This window comes from Pinus tabuliformis, chromosome 2_1 (assembly GCF_031772625.1).
Source record: "Pinus tabuliformis cultivar Carrire ecotype Pingquan chromosome 2_1, CPIR1, whole genome shotgun sequence".
Classification (NCBI taxonomy): domain Eukaryota; kingdom Viridiplantae; phylum Streptophyta; class Pinopsida; order Pinales; family Pinaceae; genus Pinus; species Pinus tabuliformis.
The window spans coordinates 654481391-654505244 of NC_142299.1; the positions used below are offsets into that span (position 1 = coordinate 654481391).

A 23854-nucleotide genomic window follows, 5' to 3' on the forward strand; every position below is an offset into this window, starting at 1 on the left:
TTCTGCGAAAAAACATTTCCAGTAGTTAGTCTTGGACAATTGATTCCTGAAAGTGTATGGATATCCGAGGATGAACCACTCCCCGAATCTGGTCAAATTATAGCAGTTGATGAGGAATCTTTAGTCATTAGATCAGCTAAACCTTATTTGGCTACTCGAAAAGCAACTGTCCATAGTCATTATGGAAAAATTCTTGACAAAGGAGATACATTGATAACATTGATATATGAAAGGTTCAAATCCAGTGATATAATTCAAGGTCTTCCTAAAGTTGAACAATTGTCAGAAGCCCGTTTGAATAATTCAATATCGATGAATCTGAAAGAAAGTTTTGAAAATTGGACCGGAGATATGACAAGATTTCTTGGAAGTCTTTGGGGGTTATTCATAAGCGCTAGGATAACTATGGAACAAAGTCAGATTCATTTGGTCAATCAGATTCAAAAAGTTTACCGATCCCAAGGGGTACGAATTGGTGATAAGCATATAGAGGTTATTGTACGCCAAATGACATCGAAAGTCTTAATTTCAGAAGATGGAACGGCTAATGTTTTTTCACCGGGGGAACTCATTGTATTATCACGAGCACAGAGAATGGATCGTGCTCTGGAAGAGGCAATCTACTATCAAACCATGTTATTAGGAATAACAAGGGCATCTCTGAATACTCAAAGTTTTATATCCGAAGCGAGTTTCCAAGAAACTGCTCGGGTCTTAGCTAAAGCTGCTCTACAAGGTCGCATCGATTGGTTGAAAGGCTTGAAGGAAAATGTTATTCTCGGGGGGATGATACCTGCCGGTACTGGGCAACATATTCACCGTTCAGGGAAACGAAACGGAATAGATCCAAGAATAGGGAATAGGAATCTATTTAGCAACAAAGTGAAGGACATTTTATTTCATCATGACAAAGTAGATTTTTTTTCCTTTCAAGACAATTCTTACAAATATCACAATATATTAAAACAGCAATTAAAATAGTCTTGAGAAATAGTCTTGAGAAATAGATTTCTTGTTATGTTCATGAATATCTCTTCTATAATAGGAAGAATATCAAATATTCTATGAGTGAGAACGTTTCTATCACGTACTAGACAGACAGGCAATCTTTGAGATGTAATTGATTCCGTTGGAATAATTAGATATTACGATACATTTTATTTCGCTATTTTGGGGAGGAAAGCGAACGAGAATGAGCAGAAGATATTGGAACATTGATTTGGAAGAGATGATGGAAGCAAGAGTTCATTTAGGGCATAAAACTAGGAAATGGAACCCTAAGATGGCACCTTACATTTTTACAGAGCGTAAAGATACTCATATTATAAATCTGGCTCAATCCCCTTCTTATTAACAATTTATGATCCTCGAGCCTATACTAACAATCCATATAGCCAATTCTCCGCTTTCAGAAATCAGAGAAATTTTGGTCAGGATTCATGTTCTTCCACTATTTTACTTATATAGTAAGTGTTCTAATGGATCTCTATGTTGTAATATAGAACTCATTGTTGAACTCATCGAGATCTTATTAAAAAAAAAAATTGCCCCAACTGGAAATGCTTTTTTAGTATTTTCGGGAGAGACGGGGAAAGGAACAACGAACACTTGCATACATGTATTCTATGAAGAAGGACGAATGGGACCGCTTATTTGGTCCCATCACTTATTTGACCTTATAATTATTCTTTGTAATATGGATAAACATTTCATTGATTAAGTAAGGTACTCGTTCTATGATAATTCCTAACCTACTCCCTAACCTACTCTCTAACCTACTCTCTAACCTACTCCCTATCCTACCCTCTATTTTGGTGCCTTTAGTCGGCTTATTACTTCCGGCAATTACAATGGTTCTTTCTCATCTGTATATTCAGAAGGACGAGATTTTATGAATCTGATCAAATCAGATTTAATAAATGGGTTTAGATCTTTCAATTGCAGAACAGATAGGATATCTATATCTATTTTAGATGATATAAGATAGAACTCTTATAGACACAAAATAGGTATAAATATCCAAATTATATATATATGAATATGGATATTTATTCATATTCATATTCATATACATATACAGATAGGATCTACACATATGTCAATAAATAGGTATGGGTCAATATGTTAATGTGGTCGGTTTTATTTTTTCATACGGTATAGATATCTATTCCAGGAGATATTTATACTCCACTGATCCAATGTTGTTTCTAAAATTGAGAAATTAGGGAAGGACCCATTTGAAATGGATGGTAAGAATGGACAAGAAGACAAACTTGGCTGACTTAACTGAAAATTTATCTATCTATCTATATAGATAGTTCATAAGAGTTTGGGAACCAAAGGATAAAAAAGTTGGCTATTCCCTCAACTTCAATAGGATGGAATTGAATACAATTTTTTATGAATCGTCGATCCAAATGGCTCTGGATAGAACCTATAACAGGGTCTCGAAAAAGAAGTAATTTCTTTTGGGCTTGTATCCTCTTTCTGGGTTCACTAGGATTTTTCCTAGTCGGGATCTCGAGTTATTTTGGTGAGAACCTGATACCCCTATTGTCATCTCAGCAAATACTCTTTGTTCCACAAGGAATTGTAATGTGTTTTTATGGTATTGCAGGTCTGTTCATTAGCTCTTATCTGTGGTGCACAATTTTGTTCAATGTGGGTAGTGGCTATAATAAGTTCGATAAAAAAAAAGGAATTGTATGTCTTTTTCGTTGGGGATTTCCCGGAATAAATCGTCGTATTTTCCCACGATTTCTTATGAAGGATATTCAGATGATCAAAATGGAAATTCAAGAAGGTATTTCCCCTCGTCGTGTTCTTTATATGGAAATAAAGGGCCGACAAGACATTCCTTTAACTCGTACTGGTGATAATGTGAACCTAAGGGAGATCGAACAGAAAGCCGCTGAATCAGCCCGTTTATTCGGGTACTCCCAAGGGTGGTCGTACGAAAAGGACACGGTCATTAATTAGTTCCACTACAGTACTTTCCTTCAGCCAATCTGGATAAATGATGAATTTATAAACCATTCTTCTATCCATTCTGCCTTCCCACTAGAAAGGGATTAGAGTTAATCCTTTTTTTTTTTAAGGATCCCGAATGAACTTCAGCATTACCATTATGCTACCGAAAATGTAGCATAATCTTATCAACATCCCAATCCATCCATTCCGATCCAAAACTAGGATTAATTTATTATTATTTATAAATAAAGAGAACCTATGGAATCACGCATGGGGATGATATTATTTCATTATGGAATTGCTCGTGCATTTCGTAATAGATGCGCGTTATTGCTTTATGGCGAATAATTACTATAGTTTCAGATATCTTGATTCATTCTTCTTCTGTTTCTGCTCCTCCCAATGATTCATCCCCCTATTGGGTCCCATTTTTTCCCTCCTTTATGGTTGGATAAAAAGAAGTGCTCAATCCTTTAGGAGAACTAAAAGTAATCATCTTTCTTCGTATCTCTACCATTTATAATGCGTAATGCCCAAACCATTGTGACAGAGATACATAAAAAGAGCTGACTACTCCAGCTCCTCCAAATAAACCAATTTTTCCCCCACGGCGGTAAGGAGCCAAAAGATCTACTACTTTAATGCCTGTTTCGAAGATGGATAATTTTGTATCCAACTCTGTAAAGGCGGGAGCAGGTCTATGAATAGGAGATGTTATGCCAGCATCTACAGGACCCAAATTATCGACAGGTTCTCCAAGAACATTGAAAATTCGTCCGAGAGTAGCTCCACCAACTGGAACACTTAGAGGAGCTCCCGTGTCAATCACTCTCATTCCTCTCGTCAAACCATCTGTAGCACTCATAGCTACAGCTCTAACCTTATGATTTCCTAATAATTGTTGTACCTCACAAGTAACCTGAATTTCTTGACCGGCTGTACCTTGACCCTTAACTATCAATGAATTGTAAATATTAGGCATATTACCTGGAGGAAAAGAGACATCCAGTACTGGGCCAATGATTTGAGCAATACGTCCCACATTTGTTTCTACACTTGCGGAAACCCCAAGAACAAGAGGATTTTTTCTCATACAAAAATGGAAATAATTTCCATGAAGAATATATAAATATGATTTTGCCAATATCATCAATAAAAAAAAAAAAAATGTTCCATATTGGGTCGATCAGACCAGTAAATAATAAATGGAAGTTACCACCTGGGTAAAATCCAACTTTATTGAAAAGTTTAAATTCATCCATATTTGGAATATGAAGTAGGTAGATGGATATGAATAAGGATCATGAGGAAGTCTTCGATTTATCTATAACTAGAACCAATCATCATTTAGCTATTGCACTTGTTTTTTCAATTGCTGGTCATATGTATAGAACCAACTTTGGGATTGGTCACAGTATGGAAGATATTTTGGAGGCACATGTTCCTCCAGGAGGCCTATTAGGACGCGGACATAAGGGTCTTTATAACACAATCAATAATTCTCTTCATTTTCAATTGGGTCTTGCTTTAGCTTCTTTGGGGGTTATAACTTCCTTGGTAGCTCAACACATGTATTCTTTACCCCCTTATGCATTCATAGCACAAGACTTCACCACCCAAGCTGCATTATATACTCATCATCAATACATTGCCGGGTTCATTATGACAGGAGCCTTTGCTCATGGAGCTATATTCCTCATTAGGGATTATAATCCGGAACAGAATAAGGATAATGTATTGGCGAGAATGTTGGAGCAGAAAGAAGCTATAATATCTCATCTTAGTTGGGTTAGTTTATTACTAGGTTTCCATACCTTGGGACTTTATGTCCATAATGATGTTATGCTTGCTTTCGGTACTCCAGAAAAACAAATCTTGATCGAGCCCATATTTGCTCAGTGGATACAATCTGCTCATGGTAAGACGTTATATGGTTTCGATATACTCCTATCTTCAACAAGTGGTCCATCATTCGATGCAGGTAAGAGCATATGGTTACCCGGTTGGTTAAATGCTATTAATGATAATAATAATTCATTGTTCTCAACAATTGGTCCTGGAGACTTTTTGGTTCATCATGCTATTGCTCTAGGTTTGCATACAACTACATTGATCCTAGTTAAAGGTGCTTTGGATGCGCGTGGTTCCAGGTTAATGCCAGATAAAAAAGATTTTGGTTATAGTTTTCCTTGCGATGGTCCGGGACGGGGTGGTACTTGCGATATCTCGGCCTGGGATGCTTTTTATTTAGCAGTTTTCTGGATGTTGAATACTATTGGATGGGTTACTTTCTATTGGCATTGGAAGCATATAACATTATGGCAGGGTAATGTAGCACAATTTAATGAGTCTTCCACTTATTTAATGGGATGGTCAAGAGATTATCTATGGTTAAATTCTTCACAACTTATTAATGGATACAATCCTTTTGGTATGAACAGTTTATCTGTTTGGGCGTGGATGTTCTTATTCGGGCATCTTGTTTGGGCTACTGGATTTATGTTCCTTATTTCCTGGCGTGGATATTGGCAGGAACTGATCGAAACTCTTGCATGGGCCCATGAACGCACGCCTTTAGCTAATTTAGTTCGATGGAGAGACAAGCCAGTAGCCCTTTCCATTGTTCAAGCACGATTAGTTGGATTAGCTCACTTTTCCGTAGGTTATATATTCACTTATGCAGCTTTTTTAATTGCCTCTACATCAGGTAAATTTGGTTAATTCTTCTTCATCAATTTCTCTGTGGGGTATTGTCATTGATACAATGACAATACCCCACAGAGAAAAAGTAATCAACATAATATTACTCCATCTAAAATCTGATCTATATTTTGATTCCTGGTAGGTAATAGTACCAACTGAACTATTATGGCGAGAAAGAGTCTCATTCAGAGAGAGAAGAAGAGACAAGCACTGGAACGGAAATATCATTTAATTCGTCAATCTTTGGAGGAAAAAAGCAAAGTGTCATCATTGGATGACAAATGGGAAATTCATAGAAAATTGCAATCTTCACCACGTAATAGTGCACCTACACGTCTCCATCGACGTTGTTCTTCGACTGGAAGACCTAGAGCCAACTATCGAGACTTTGGATTGTCCGGACACATACTCCGTGAGATGGCCCACGCATGTTTATTGCCCGGGATAAAAAAATCGAGAACACCTGCCTCAGATTGACTCCCGTATCATAGTCGCTCCAGTCATAAACTAGAAAATAAAGGGAGAAACGAGTTGAGATATATCTCTCGTAAGTTCACTAATTGCTATTGGCAGGTTTCTTATTATTTAAGTCCCGTCCGAAAAGAGGAGAATTCAATGACCATTCGTTCACCGGAACCAGAAGTAAAGAAAGTAAAGGTCGTAGTGGATAGAGATACTGTAAAAACATCTTTTGAAAAATGGGCCAAACCTGGTCATTTCTCAAGGACGCTAGCTAAAGGTCCTGATACTACCACTTGGATCTGGAACTTACATGCTGATGCTCACGATTTTGATAGCCATACTAATAATTTGGAAGATATTTCTCGCAAAATATTTAGCGCTCATTTTGGTCAACTAGCCATCATCTTTATTTGGCTAAGTGGGATGTACTATCACGGCGCTCGTTTCTCCAATTATGAAGCATGGCTGGCTGATCCCACTCACATCAAACCCAGTGCCCAAATAGTTTGGCCAATAGTAGGCCAAGAAATATTGAATGGGGATGTAGGTGGAGGTTTTCGAGGGATACAAATAACCTCTGGGTTCTTCCAGATTTGGCGAGCATCTGGAATAACCAGTGAATTACAACTTTACTGCACTGCAATTGGTGCATTGATCTTTGCAGCGTTAATGCTTTTTGCTGGTTGGTTCCATTATCACAAAGCTGCCCCAAAATTGGCTTGGTTCCAGGAAGTAAAGTATCTATAATTCAATGAAATGAAATGAAATGTTATTTGAATGTCCTCATAATGATAATCCTTGGATTGTAAAGTATCTATAATTGTAGGTATTAGAAATCCTGTAAGAGTAAAAGTACTATCGTGTTTGGGATCACACCCAATCTGTAACACTTTTTGACCACGTCTCGCTAGAGCGACTGAGATATTACAACTAGTTGTTGATTTACCGATTCCGCCTTTCCCGTAAACTGCTATTTTCACCGCCAATCCTCCTTTATCTAAATCTAAAAGTTATCTCTTTATTTCAAGGTTCTATATAATCGAATTATTCTTTTTTTAAGTAATACCTAATATTGAATGGTAGCAATAATTATAGATCCTATTGTATTTATAGGTCAATACCTCTAGGGTGGGGTGTCCAAGAGTTGATAAAAAACCTTATTGAGTTTCTCGTTTATACACTGATGATCATGGGTCGGTCCAAAGAACAAGAATCTTGCCCGTATATGGGAACCCTCCGTTGTTCCTCAGTAGCTCAGTGGTAGAGCGGTCGGCTGTTAACTGATTGGTCGTAGGTTCGAATCCTACTTGGGGAGATCCGTTTTATTCAAAATAAAGCTCGTTTTTACCATTAGGAGTAAGTCAAACGTTACCTGTCCTTGTTCATAATATACATAACCATCTTTTAAAATGGAATCTAATCTTCTTTATTTTAAATTAATTAATTATTTATATATATAATTTATGATTTTATTTTGGGTAAATGAAACGACAATTTTAGAGTGTTTGCCTAGTATTATGAAATAGATTTAATATGATATAGATTTTGGGTATGTATCATACACTTGTATAGTATATATAATTATAAAATATAACAAAATGATTGATTGAATAACCTAAAATGTATAAATATGAATATACCAAATAATATATATAAACTTTGCCATATTAAATATAAATTAATTATTTTTCTAAATTTCAAATTTAAAAAAATGATATATCATAGAAAGGTTTTGCATTTTAATATTTTAAATAAAAATGATACCTCATATAAATTTATTCTATGGATTCTTAATATGTTTGCACATCTCAAGGGTGAATTCACCTTATTTTGTTAATTTGGTGATATGTAATGCCCTTGGAAAAAATGTAAATATTTGATTTACTGTGGTAAATATAAACTGAACTTGTTATTATTATTTGATTAAAATTTAAATGTAATTTGTTTCATTATGAGATGTAAAAAGTATTTCCTTAAAGAATGGTAATTTCTCAAGGAGGAAGTTGTCCTGTTGAGGTGGAAAAGACAGTTGTTGTAAAAGCAACCCTAACCACCTCCCCTAACTGGAAGAGTTTCAAGAGAAAAAGAGAGGAGCAGAGGGAAAAATCTGCGCTGTAGGGAGAGGCAGAGAAGAACAAACCAAAGAAAAAAAGGCTAAGTCTGGTGATAACCAAATAGCCCTGCACGTTGTGCGAGCAACTTGTAGAAGACTGTCGTCTAGCAAGTAAGCAAGGGGGGGGATTCTGGTCCTGAAGGATGAATCTCATGGTCAGGTGGATGAGCGACAGCAGACCCAAATTTCGGTGACTTTCAAAAAGAACTTTTCCGCCGGAGAACTCCAGGTATGTAAAGAAACCCTTGGGTTAGGACTGTTGTGCGAATTTTGCAATGTTTTATTTTTATTGTGAAAAAAAAAGGGTGTGGATTGATCTTCTTTCAGGGAACCATGGAGGAAACCTGAGAAGAGAGATGGGTGTCCTCCTAAAAGAAACCTTTAATGATGCAAGAGCACAGTAGTTTGTGAGGAGTTTAGTTTCTTGTTCTCTTTTAAAAAACTTGGAGTTAAATGCAAGAGTGGTCTGTAGGGAAATTTTATCCAAAGATTTGTAGAAATAATAGAAAATAGAAAACTCATACATTTATCACAAATTTAGAGTTTTCAAGAAGTCTGACATTATAGTAACCCAAATCCATTCAACACTTAACAGAAAGACTCATAGGGGTTTTTCTCTCTACATATGCCTTAATATAAAGAAATGCAGGAAAGTTTAGAAGCTAAAATCAGAACCCAAATCCATTCAACACTTAACGAAAAGACTCATAGGGGTTTTTCTCTCTACATATGCCTTAATATAAAGAAATGCAGGAAAGTTTAGAAGCTAAAATCAGAACCCCAGAACACCACTAGTGGAATGATAAAAAAATAGATTATAAGAGAACGCTGAGGAGCAAAACCACATCCGCAAGGGTATGCAGAGTTTAAAACCATAATCCCTTTGTTCCTATTTGCATGTAGTTAAGAACTTAAATGAGAAAATTTCAAACACATAAATGTATATATATAAATGACAGAAGAACAAATCTTGAAAATCTTGTAACCATACGGAAGCGAGTAAACCTGAGAGATTAGATAATAGCATAAACCTGGGCTCAGAGGAGCATATTCATGGAGAGAGCATGTAAAATAAAATGAACAAGAAGCTAATAGTAAATAGAGCTAGACCCTATAGCAACTGTCAACACGCATAAACTTGCTAGGCATAAAACATTTTCACCATGCAACGAATGCTACGCAGTGTATCATACAACATGAATCGCAAACCCATTGACAATCTGAGGAAATTCAGAATGATATATATAAAATTTCCTGTCACAACCATAATAACAATTTGATAACTCATGGAACCCTAACGAGGGTTAATGTATCATAGTGCATTAGGAGAATCGCAATGCACAACAGAGAGGGCGTTCATCGCTATAACTTAACATAACTCAGGTCTCAAGGACCTAGACAAACAAAAGAAAACATAGGCATACTTAAATGAAAATGTGCACAGTCAGCAATGAAGCCATAGTAAGCCAAAATATATTAATCAGGGAAACAACCCGAATAGTCCATCCATAAATGGAATAATTACACAACAAATTAATGAGAGAACCTGAGGGCTTGTCAAATTGCATGGTCAACAATTCGGAAAACAATTTTGAGGAAAGGATTTCCCAACCTTGAGAGGAGTAGGGTAATCATGTCCAAGTATAAGCCCTGCCATAACGCTGTTACAATAAACGAAGAGAAGAATCCATGAGGAGTTGGGTCGGAGGGCCATTTCTAAACAAAAGGAAGAACCCTTCATTTCATGCAACATAACGAGTAAACTATCAAAGAGAATTCAGGGAATCCTAGGAACTTACATGTTAACCAAGCATTGAGAGGATAGGACCTAGAAAATGGGCTGCTCCACCCACACCCTCGCATGATTCACTGGAGGTCGGGCCATAACCTTCGTCCACAGAAACAAAGACAAGCATGAAACATATTAGAGTTTTGCACATGAAAAAGAAAAAAAAATGAAACCTATAAGGGGAGAGGAAAATGAAAAACTCAAAGATGGAATGATAAATACTTACTAAAAGACAACCACTGTTAAAACCAAGTCCAAATCAATGTGGAGCTTGGCAGTGCACCAGAGTCATCACCATTCATCGATGAGAAGGAGTTCCGAACGAGTTCAACGCCAGGAAGGAAGACGGAGCTGAGGCATGGCCGAAACAAGTGTTTTGGATAACCTCCACGCTATGAGTAAACTTGGGTGATGCATATCGAATCAGCTCTGCCCTCGGATGGGCTTCCTTGCACCCACACTATCGATGCGGGGAGAATCTCGAGGGCGCAAAAGCAGAGGGTACGTAGATCATACCCCATCACGTGATAGAGCTAGCAAAATAGTAAATGCCAAAGCTAAGTGTAAGGAGCCAGTAGCGGCAGCGATAAATCCAGCAGATAATACTCTGTCCTCCAAGGAGATATTTACGTTTACGCACATAAATGGCAAGAAAACATTACCCATTGATATTTCCATTTTGATGCAAGTGCATTAGAAAGTAATAAGGTTGACACAATTGTGTTGAAAAGCATGAATGGGTAGGATAGTGTATGTTTTTACTTTGAAAAAAAAGTATTATTACTTGTAAGTTATTTCGTGGGGATATCACACAATATGAAACACCACTAGGACTTTGGAAATAATATTGATTTAAATTTAAATTAAAAAAAAAAAACATTATTTTAATTATTTAATTTCATCGTTCTTAAATATATCAATATATAATGTTTTTTTATTTGTCTTGTTTAATGAATAATAATTTTCTAAGTGATAATTTAAAATTATTAAATTTTAGTTATATATAATTTTAAAATATTAAATCTTCCTGGTGTAGATGGATTTTAATACTTTGAATATAGTAAAAGTTCAAAATTCTGGTTAAAAAAACTTTATCTTAAAAGGTTGTTCGTAAGTCAAAAATAATGTGGAAAGTTATATAAAAATATAGAGCTTTGTTAAAGATTGGTGTGTAGTCTTTAAGTGATTTTGATAACTTAAATTCACCTCAATTGCTAAGTTATAATTTCTTATATCATATCTTAATCCTAAATCAAGACAAGTGTAATAAGAAATTTTTTGCTTAGTAACTACCTCCTCTTATTCAAAGTGATTAATAATTTTAAATAATAATAATAATTATTATTATTATTTTATTGATAATTTTAAATTTTTATAAAATTTCATATGTTCTGGTTAGTACCTACTGCAAAGTAATTAATAATTTTAAATAATAATAATAATAATAATAATGATTTTATTGATAATTTTTTATATATATATATATATATTGTAAGCTTGCTAGGACTACATCTTCATCATGTCCAATGTTTCACGGTGTTTGGGGGATAGCACAAGATTTTAATCCAAGATTTTAAATTCAGTAAGACTTCATTTCCACAACTATTACTAATTAAACTACCCTAAACATACTTATATATTAAACATATATTTAAATGGAAATGGTCATACTTTGAATGACTTACTTAACGCAGTTGAATCCCAAAAATGATATCTAATATAATGCACTGCGTAAATCCCCCATACTTAAACATAATCTAATATAATTACAAAATAATATAATAATAATAATCAATATACAAATTTAATATAATAACAACTTAATAAACTACTAACTTGTTTATTTACATCTTTCAAAACGTTAATAAATTTCACAAAACACAAATTTTCAAAAGCAATTGAAAATCAATACTTTTTTACCAAAAAAATAAAATAAATATTAACAAAGACCTAATTTTAAAATTAATATGTTATATATCGAGTAGCTTCTTTTTCCTAATAAATTTAAATAAATATTTTTGTAAATATTAAAAACCAAGTTTGACAAACTACGTTTAAAATGTCATTTCCAACGCATATTCTGAATAATTTATTTGAAAAGGCACTAATATTTTCAATGCTAACTACTTTATTCTTGTTATACTATTCATTCACCTGTTACACTTTATTATTCAGCCCTCTAGTGTTACTATTCAATCCCTATTACACCTTACCTAACACAGTTGACTTTAGTTTACTATCATCTAATGCTTTTTCACTGAGCTTATTGTATTTTATGTAACATAAACATGTCGTAATACTATTCAATTCATTATGATTATGTTTATGTTTATGTTTATGTTTATGTTTATGTTTATACTTCTACTTTTACTTCTACTTATGATATGGTTTAAATACAAAAGAATATTTCATTGTTCATAAAATTTGTAGTTTATTTTTGGAGAATGATATGTTATATTTAGAGTGTTTGCGTAAGATTATATAATATATTTTAATATTATATAGATTTTCGATATATATGTTGCAATTCTAAAAAAAATAATTAATTATATAAATATGGAAAATTTTAATCTTAATTTTAATTATAATTATAATTATAATTATAATTATAATGTGTAAGGAAAAAACAATATAACTGAATACTCAATTCAATAACATAAATAGTTAATCCAATAGCATAAAGAATATAAAGGTAGACATACTAAATAATATTTATGAATTTTGTCATATTTATTATAAAGTAATTATAAGTATGGGTCAAAATTTCAAATTTTATATAAATTTTAATTTTTTTTATAAATTTCAAAATACTAAAAATAAATATTATAAAACAAGTTTGTAATTAAAAAAATTATATATATATATATATATATTAAATGTAATTATAATTTCTTGATATTATTTATCAAAATTAAATTAACTTTTAATATTAAAATATTTAATTTTAATTTGCATGATAATGTTATAGTAATTATTAATTGTGGAGAACTTTTTTAAATCAATATAGAGAAATAATATATGTTATTAATTTTTACTGTTTACATTAATGTGAACTTGTTATTTACGTAATACATTTGTAAAGTACTTTTATAATTAACTTGAATTTTTTTTGGTATATTAATTTAGGGTTTATTTCTACAAAGGATTGATTGTTGATGAGAATCATGAAAGTTAATATGATATGATAGTATTTAATGAATGATTTTTGCATGTCCTTACATATTAGTGATTATCAACAATAAAGGAAATATCTTTTTTCTCACTTGCTAATGCCTTTATGACATGCAAGATGAGCATGTGCTTTAGGAAATGATTTCCTACAGAATACCAAATAATTGGATTACACGCCTCCTACTCCACACCAAACTTTAACATGGATAGATTTTTAAGTGTATCCTACTAGCCACATGGAAGTTTCAAACTTAATTTTCCATAGAAATGAAGGAGCTTTAAAACAAATCGCACTAATGTTATATGACTCTAAAGTGGAGGACATGAAATAGAAGTTCATTCAATTATATTTACTTGTATCACCGTAACACTTAATATAATTGTTTCGGGTGCCACTGCACATATGACCACTACCATGAGAGCCAACATGGCTTTATCCTAGGCTCTAATTGTGATAGATATCTCAAATTTTCAAATTGGATGTAACCAATTTGGGTGGCATTGAATGCTATCTAAATAAAAATATTGAAATATTACTTTCTAGTACATCACGGCATTCACATGGTCATCCTATTCAAAATGTGTTTCTACTAGGAACTGACTACATAATGTTTAACCTCAATCTAATCCTATCACACAATACAATGTTGGGAATCCAGGAATACTGAGAGGGGATGAGTGGTGAATTATTATTTTACAAATTTTATGCTTCCTTAGATAAATGTTAAATCAAATGTGATAAATAAATCAACAAGGCATCATAGACATGATATTTGTGTGCAATCATTTATTCATGGACACCCTTTTGAGAGAAAAATTACAAAAACTTGTCTTACTATGATGTTAATATTAAGGCTCTACTCTATATTACTTCAATATTTTTGAGAACGCAATAATAGGAAGCCCCAACCTCATCACATATATAAGCATCAACTTTCTAGAGGCAACAACCTAATATACCTAGGAAGATCTATATTTCATAAATTTTTAAACTGATACATTTCGCATTGTCCTTAATTCTAACTTCTTTAAGTATGTTTTCACAATTCTTTATTCAACTAAATTCTCATCCATACACAACACAACAACTTCATTTTCATTAAAGTTCAATGTACTCATGCATTTTATGTGTAGTTGATACCCCTTTATTTCGTTGCTACATGTTTTAACCAACTACAACTATTCATATAATTTTATTTATAATTTAATCCTTCGTCTCAACCTCTTAATTTTAATTGAATTGGTAGAAAATTCAATTCAACAAACCACAATTTTTACGTTTCTATAGTTGAAGTTCCATAAGTAATCAAATCCACTATTTCACCCTTGTAGAATCTCCTTTGGAATATCAACTTACATAGTTCACGTGGCTTCAATAATTTATTTTTCAATTTTCAATTTTTCTTCACTTAACTACCTATTAAACATATTTTCGTGCTCAAAATTCCAAATTTGGTTTGTGCGACGCCACTAAATTTTCATTCTGAGGACTCATATATCTGAGAGCTAGAATTATTCTTTAGCACCCAATGCGCTATAACTTCAAATCTGATTATCTTGGGGGGTTTTTAAAGGGCTCTTATATAAAATCACCAGAGGCATAGACAACTTTAAACTATTGAACCCTGTTGGGCCTTAGTTTTGGTCTTATTTTTGCTCAAAGAAACTTACTTATCCATCTATTTTCCATCCATTTTCCCTTCATTTATCCCATTTTGATGTATATTTGATATCCATTCAGTTATTTCATTTTAATTTTTCAATTTCTAAAGTTTTTATGAAAATTTGGTTTTTAGTGCAAAATTGGCAGATTCAGAAATTCCCGTAATAGCTCTATGGTTGATATGGTTGCAGGACACTTGGGCATGAATGGAATGCATGGATGGACAACTTGGGAACTAGGACTAAGCCAGCAATGCTTAGTTCGAACAGAACAAGCTTTATTAGGCCCATTTGGTGCTAGTCAACCATGACTAGTCATGCAGGAATCCCATAGAAATAGGGCAGTTTTGAGATTTCATAGGAATTGTCATCTTTCTTGGGATTGGGATAATGAATTCGACTTAGATAGGTGGATGAGAGTAGATGGGTTTGTTTGAGTGAATATATATCAGTTTGTTCATGAGACTTCTTATTTAAAGCCAAAACTTTGATGGCTTATGTATTGATTTTGTGATATACTTTTATGCTGTGACATCTTTGGATTGAGGAGTTAATTTGAAGACTTGTGTCATTATTATTTTGCTGTTCAATGCTATGGATGTGTGACTGATTTAAGCTTCTGATATCACCTCTCAAAGTGTGCAAGGCAAGGGTGGAGGGCCCCCATTCCAAGCTAAGTACACTTCCTTGTTAACTAGTTTCATTTCCTTGTAATCTGGTTGATTGTAGCACTAGTTTTTCAAAGCTTTATTTCAGTTTGCTTTATGGTTTATGCATAGTGATTGATTTCATTAATTAATAGCTTATTCATCACTTTATTGAGTTGGAAAAACAGGTGTTCAAGTTGGGCATCCCTTCTGCTAAAATGATGAATCAAAACTAGTTTCTTTTGTTTGCATGCAAGTAGTTTTATTTTCATTGAGATTTGGATATTGAGATGAATGAACTATGATGGAATATATTATGTGTCTCTTAAGTTAAGAGCTTCTTTCATTAATAATTTATCCATCTTAAGCTTTTGGTTTTAATCTCTGATTCATTAAGTGATAATTGAGGTGAAGGTGGACTTCTTGAGGTCAAGAACCCTTTCAATATTTTTCTCTTTTTAAGCTGATTGAATTAGAGTTATAGGATGTATTACTTTTAGCTTTTGAATAACTTATCTTTCAAGGTTTGATTATATCTGATCTTCACATATAGTGAACTTGCCTCAAAGAATAAACAACCCGGATTGATAAGAAATAATTGTGTTAATTTAGGACCATAAATTAGATCAACATTTTGGCGCCGTTGCCGGGGAGGCAAATATCGGCATAGTCAATAGAAAGATAAATTTCAAAACCACAAAAACATTAGTTACATTCCATTTAAGTTATGTTTCTTTATGCCTAGATATAGAGATCCTCAAGGTAGATTTATCAAAAACCCCCCACAAGTAGAAATAGGATCATCACACACCCCAGTTACTGGCAATCCAACAATTGAGGAGTTAGTAGAAAAACAAAGAACTGGCCAAAGATTAGCCTTGATTGAAAGGCAAACTTTGTTAGCTTGGGAAGCAAAACAAAAACAATTCTCCACTTCCAGAAAACAAAAAGAAAAAGGAAAACAACTTGTTTTTCCATCCATAAATCCTCCTATCTTCCAACAACTTGAAATTCCACTTGAAATTGAAATAAATCAAACAATGGCAGAAGAGGGACATGGATCCATTATTCTCACTCCTGAACAACAAAGGGCTGAATATGAAAGACAACAAAGAGAATGGAGAAGAAAGAGAGAAGAAGAGGCAAAACAAGAAAATGATAGGAAGCTAGAAAACGACCGGAAAAGACAAGAAGATGGAATTGATCAAGAAACTACTTTTGGTTTTCCAATAGTAGATACAAGTGCAATATTAGGAGAAGAAGTAAAAATGAAAAATATTCCACCTTCTGTATTGCCAAACTTTTATGAAATGTCTACAGAAGATCCTGATGCATTTATGTTTGAATTTGATATTCTATGTAGAACATACGGATATACTGATGACGTTCATAAACTTCGTCTTTTCCCTGCAACATTAAAAGCAACAGCTTTAAAATGGTTTATGGGTTTAGGAGAACAAACAATAGCCTCTTGGGATGATATGCGATCTGTCTTCCTTAAGAAATATCAAGCTTATTGTAGATCTAGAGATTCAAAGGAAGATGTTTTTAGAATGACACAACAAGAAGATGAAAGTTTAGAAGAATATTTGGAAAGATTCACATATAATCTACAGAAATCTAAACAACATTCTCTAAATCAAGAAACTGTTCGCACGATCTTTCTCAAAGGTGTAAGGGATGAATACCTTGACATTTTGAATGTGATGGGTAAAGGAGATATTTCAAACCTTCCATTCGATGAAATTGTTGAGTTATGTCAAAAATATTCTAGAGGAAGATCAAAAACCGGAAGAAGGGAAGTAAGTTCAAAAGCAGCAAAGTCAGCTGCAGGAGGGATAACAAGAGCTGAAATAGGAAGTTTATTGGAAAATTTCAAAACAGATCTCTTGAGTACATTAGGGACACAAGTAGATGTGCTAAAGGCAAACAAGAAGAAAGAAGAACAAGAACAAGCTCTAGCAATCTTTTGTTCCAAATGTAAAAAGAAACATCCTTTGAGAGAATGTCCTTTGGATAGTATTCAGGTTTGTGGTCTTTGTACAGGAAATCATTCCACAGAGAATTGTGTAAAATTGAAAGAATTACAAATAAACTCAATGGAAGAAGTGCCAGGGACAGAAGGTTTCTATTATGTTGCACCACGAAGACCATGGCAACCTAGGATGCCTCAACCAAATCAGCAACAATTCCCTCAACAAAATTATTCCTATCCACCTCATAATCCTTGGACCCCTCCAATGCCATGGCAAGCTTGGCCTCCACAACAATATTCACAAAAACCTGCACAAGGTTGGAGAGGATATGGTTATGGAAACCAGCAACCTCAACAGTATCAACAACAATACCAGCAACAATACCAACAACCATTTGCATATCCACAATATCCGCAATCCATACCCTTTCAACAACAACATTCTGTATATCCGCAATCCATCCCATTTCCACAACAGAATCCACCATCGTTGTTGACCCAACCACAACAGTTACAGCTACCTACAAATCAACCCAGACCAACTCAACTACCAGCCCAACCAATGGCCAATCCAAATAATAAGGTGGACAAATCTGCATACACTGTGGAGGAAGCAGCATGTTTTCCTACATATTCGATCCTTCCTCTTAATGATGTCCATCTAAGGTCTGGAAAAGTGCTTAAAAAGGATTCTCCTCCAATTATAGAAGAACCAACTGAACAAGGAGAATCACCTGAAACATCACAAACTGAGATACAAAATCAGAAAGGAACAAATGTTACAACACAGACACCACCTTATCCTGAAAGGTTAGTGGAACAACAAAACAAAATAATCCTTCCTGAATTTGATATCTTAGACGAGTTAAAAAATGCTTATGTAAAAATTCCTTTCTTGAAGGAAATTAAAGAAATACCAATATATGCTAAAACAATAAAGGAATTGTGCATTCGGAAATCAGAGAAAAAGAAAAAAGATCCTACTACAATCCAAGTCATTGGTAAGTTAGCAAGCCTCATGTCTACACAAACCATAGTAGAAAAATATATTGATCCTGGTATCCCAATGGTTACCATATCAATAAATAATTTCTCAGTACCAAATACATTAATAGACTTGGGAGCAGCTATAAACGTAATGACAATGGAGACAATGAAAACTTTGCAATTAAACAACATTAGATCAACTTCTACAATCTTGGAACTAGCAGATAGATCTAAAGTTGTTCCTGAAGGAATATTAGAAGATATCATAGTTTCCTTGGATTCATGGGACTATCCTGTTGACTTCCTGATCTTGCAACCAAAGATAAACTTGGGAGGACATCCTCTAATCTTAGGCAGACCATGGTTAGCTACTGTTGATGCCTTCATAGGATGCAGATCTGGAAGCATGATTATTTCACATGGAGATGAAAGGAAACATATCACTCTTTATTCACCTGCACAATCCACTTCTTTAGAATCAATACTTGAAACTCAAGAAAAACAGCAAACAAAATCAATTTTAAGTATAAATCAATTCTTTGATTTTAGAGAAGAAGAAGGGAATGAGGACTTAATGGATCTTTTCATTTCAGAACCAAGTATTTCAGAGCAGCTTAGGAAAGCTCAATATGAAGCTGCAAGTAACCTTTGAATCAATGTTTTCAGGAAACATGTACAATTCAAACCTTGCAGAAATCTTTTATAGATATCTTTCCCGTAAACACAGTCTCCAAGCCAACAATCAAAACAATTGAGGTTCATCCCGGAAAACATCTAAACATTGGAAATGAATTGCAATCAGCACAAGAGCAAGAGGTAATTGCACTATTACAGAAATATTCAAAAGCTTTTGCCTGAGATTATACTGATATGCAAGGAATTCATCCTAGCACATGTATCCACCACATCTATACAGATGATCAACTTAAACCTGTAAGACAACCTCAAAGACGAATGAATCCCATGATGAAGGAAATAGTGAAAGAAGAACTGCAAAAATTGTTAAAAGTTGGATTCATCTATCCTATTTCAGATAGTCAATGGGTTTCTCCACTGGTTATTGTGCCAAAGAAAAATGGAAAGTGGAGGGTATGTGTGGACTATCGGGAATTAAACAAAGCTACACTCAAAGATCATTTTCCTCTACCTTTCATTGACCAAGTGTTAGACTCATTAGCTGGAAAGAAATTTTTCTCCTTCTTAGATGGGTTTAGCGGATACAACCAGATAAGAATAGCAGAAGAAGACCAAGACAAGACAACATTTACTTGCCCATGGGGAACCTATGCATATAATGTTTTGCCATTTGGTCTATGCAATGCACCTGCAACTTTCCAACGAGCAGTACTTGCAATATTTTCTGATCTAATTCATGAATGTGTAGAGGTCTATATGGATGACTTCACAGTTTAGGGGAACACATATAATGATTGTTTAAACAACCTTGAGAAAGTTTTGAAACGATGCATTGAAACAAATTTGTCATTAAGCAATGAGAAATGCTATATGATGTTGACAGAAGGAATAGTTCTGGGACACCACATTTCTGCTTCAGGAATAAAGGTGGATCCAGCAAAAATCCAAGTCCTAGTGAACTTAATGCCTCCTACAACACAGAAAGAGGTAAGAAGTTTCTTAGGCTATGCAGGCTATTATAGACGATTCATTGAAAACTTTAGTAAAATAACCCAACCTCTGTTCAAACTATTAGCAAAAGATATTGAATTTCATTGGACAAATGATTGTCAAAATGCATTTCAAATTCTGAAAGAGAAATTGTCAGTTGCCCCCATTCTTCGTGGGCCAAACTGGTCTTTACCATTTCATATCTCAACTGATGCATCTGATACCGCGATAGGTGCCTCTCTTGGACAGAAAGAGAACTTGTTCACTTATGCAATATACTTTATAAGCAAAAATCTAACACCTGCAGAAATGAACTACACAGTCACAGAAAGAGAAATGTTAGCCGTTATACATGCAGTAAATAAATTCCGGCACTATATAATAGGATATCAAGTTTTCATTCATACTGATCATTCAGCAATCAAATACTTGATGAATAAACCCATCACCAATGGACGAATAACAAGATGGTTACTGTTACTGCAAGAATTTAATATCACAATACAAGATCGGCCAGGCAAAGAAAATCAAGTGGCTGACTTTCTGTCCCGCATACACTCACCCCCCGATCCAAATCCAGTTGTAGATAACTTTCCAGATGAACATCTGTTTTCCATCACAGTCAAAACACCATGGTTTGCAGATATTGCAAACTATTTATCATCTGGAAGGTTTCCAGCTCAATTCACTAAAAAGCAAAAATACAAAATTGTTAGAGCAAGCTCTAGATATACATGGGTCAATGGTGATTTATTTTATACTGGTTCAGACCTGATAATTAGAAAATGTGTACGGGAAGATGAAATATTAGACATTTTAAGAGCATGTCATGATGGACCATGTGGTGGCCATTTTGTAGATAAACGAACAGCGTATAAGGTGCTGCAACTAGGCTATTACTAGCCATCCATCTTCAGAGACTCTAAGAAATATGTCAAGCAATGTGACAGCTGCCAGAGAACAGGACGACCAATAACATCAGACGAAATGCGACTGAAGCCACAGGTTCTCATAGAACCATTTGAGCAGTGGGCACTTGACTTTGTTGGACCTATCAATCCACCATCAAATGGGAAGAGGTACATCTTAGTATGTACAGACTATGTAACCAAATGGGCAGAAGCAAAAGCAGTAAACAGAGCAACAGAAGATACAGTGGTCACCTTTCTTTTTGAAGAAATCTTTGTCAGATATGGAGTACCTAGACAACTTGTAATAGATCAAGGCACACAGTTTACATCAAAGCTGGTACGAGATCTAATGGAGAAATACAAGATCAAACATAGGAAATCTACACCATATCATCCACAAGCAAATGGGCAAGTCGAATCAACAAATAAAGTCCTGGAAAATATTATGACAAAAACAGTACAGATGAATAGAAAAGACTGGTCTGAAAAATTAAAAGATGCACTCTGGGCCTATAGGATCACTTGGAAAACTACAACTGGTTTCAGTCCATACCAGTTAGTATATGGGAAGGAGGCTCTACTGCCTATAGAGTTTCAGATACATACATACAGACTAGCAGCTGAACTAGGACTCGACTTGACAGAAGCACAATAGCAGCGGATCATGGAACTGAATCAGTTAGATGAGCATCGTCAGCAAGCTATGGAACATACTACATTAGTGCAACAACAAAGAATGAAGTGGCACGACAGATATATCAAAACAAAGACATTTCACAAGGGAGACTGGGCGTTGCTTTTCGACTCCAAATTCAAAGACTTCAAAGCAAAGTTCACAACACACTGGCTAGGCCCATATGAAATTGACGAAATCTTTGACAATGGAGCAGTAAGGATCAAGACAATCGACCAAGATTCCACCTCATTTATAGTGAATGGACATAGGCTCAAAGTTTACAATAGGCCTATCAGTAAAGAAGCATTTATGAAACAACTGATCGAAGACACAGAACTGGAACTCATGGCACAGGATCAGCCATCTTCCAGTCTACTAGTTGAATAAAACATATCTGAAAAAAAAAAAAAAAGGAGAAAAAACAAAAATATATAAAAAAACAAAATAAAAAACAACATAAAAAACAAATAAATTGTTTGCAAGTGAAAACCAGGCAACTGGCACATTGCAAGCACAAATTCATAGGGGAAAACCAGGGCAACTTGGACTCTATGAATTCTTTCTACTTGTTCTATTGTTCTCAGATACATTTACTGCAGGTACACTCCACCTACCAATGACTTGAGGACAAGTCATATCTTCAGCAAGGGGGGAGACTTGCATTTGCTCTTTAAGTGGACAGCTGAAGTTGCAAACAACAGCTCTTTAGCTGGAACGCTGGAGTATAAACAGGACTTGTATTTTCAATAGAGGGACCTGATATAACAAATCATTGCCAAGGGACCTGAAAGACCTGCCAATGTCAACACAACATGTGCATATTTTGTAAGCAGTAAAAGGGACCTGAAACAACGAATCATTACAGAGGGACCTGATTATCAATTCAAGAATTAGAACATGAAGAACAAGGAGCAGCAATAAAAGTCTACATTTGGATCCATCTACAACATCTGATCAATTGATTTTATCCTACTTGTACAGCCATCATCCAGGGGAGTATATGTGGTCATTTTTTGCTTTAAAAATTCAAATTTTTCTTAGAAATTTTTAGTTTTTGTTAAGTTGAAATTAGTACCTGGGGATATTCATTATCATTTATATCCTATATTCCTATAACCCTTATATATTATAACCCTATTCCCTTTCATTTCCATGCATATTCCCTCTTTTCATTAACCCTACTACCCCTAAGTATTTTTCTTTGCGAGCTTAAAAAGGCCAAACTGGGACAACTTTCAACCTGCACATACAACTTAAAGCATTAGTGGTGGTGATAATTTTAAATATGACCCTAATGGTCATTTTAAAATTATAAAAGCTATGTTAGACAAGTCAAATAAACCATGCGCTATATGGAAACCAAACGTTATTATATATCATATTAATATATACCATAGTTCAAAATTCAAAAATGTGAATGCGCAAATCATATCACCCAACGCGCATATGATATAAGGTTTAAGGTATGCAATATGGTATATAATATAATGAGAACGACCGCATAATATGATATATAACAATGGTATGATATGAGACGGGTTATATAACAATGCAATGGTATGATATGGTAAACGACCGCATGCAAACAATGAGGAAGCCGTGTTCGATCATCCAATCAGCATTGAAGCATTACGGCGGGTGGTTGCAATATCATTGCATGCGACTCATTGCAACACAGCCAATGGTCATATCTCATAAGCGCATGACGGTGGGCATAATGGTGAAACGACTGTAATAAATAAAACAAACCACCACCGGCCAACACACAGGTACGAACATGAACACGGTGGCACGATGACTTATGGTCATTGGACAGTATACGGTGTAGGAGGTCATGCGTATGTGAACATGATTCGGCCATCCTCATGACACAGTCGGGCGACTGGTCAAACAGGACGGCCATGTAAACCATGCAGCGCAAACACCAATAGATACAGAGAGCAGTACAACCCCTGAAACGGTCATGAACCGATTAGCTTATCGTTGTTCAAACCATAATCCTCATCACTGAATAGCTCAGAGAAATGGTGATTGAAGCCACAGCCTGGTGAAAAGAAGAGTGAACTGAGTTGGGTAGATTTAAAAAAATCGTCCCGTGTTTGACATTCAAGATAGCAAAGTTTTGGGGATTCGATCAGGTAAGGCGTTGTTTGAAGCTCGAC

At 34.6% G+C, this 23854-nt stretch overlaps 1 non-coding gene across 1 annotated transcript; it reads left to right on the forward strand.

Moving 5' to 3' along the window:
- Positions 1–7378: 7378 nt before the first annotated feature.
- On the forward strand, positions 7379–7450 carry TRNAN-GUU (transfer RNA asparagine (anticodon GUU)). The gene has a single exon. It is a non-coding gene; the product is annotated as a tRNA-Asn (tRNA).
- Positions 7451–23854: the final 16404 nt, after the last annotated feature.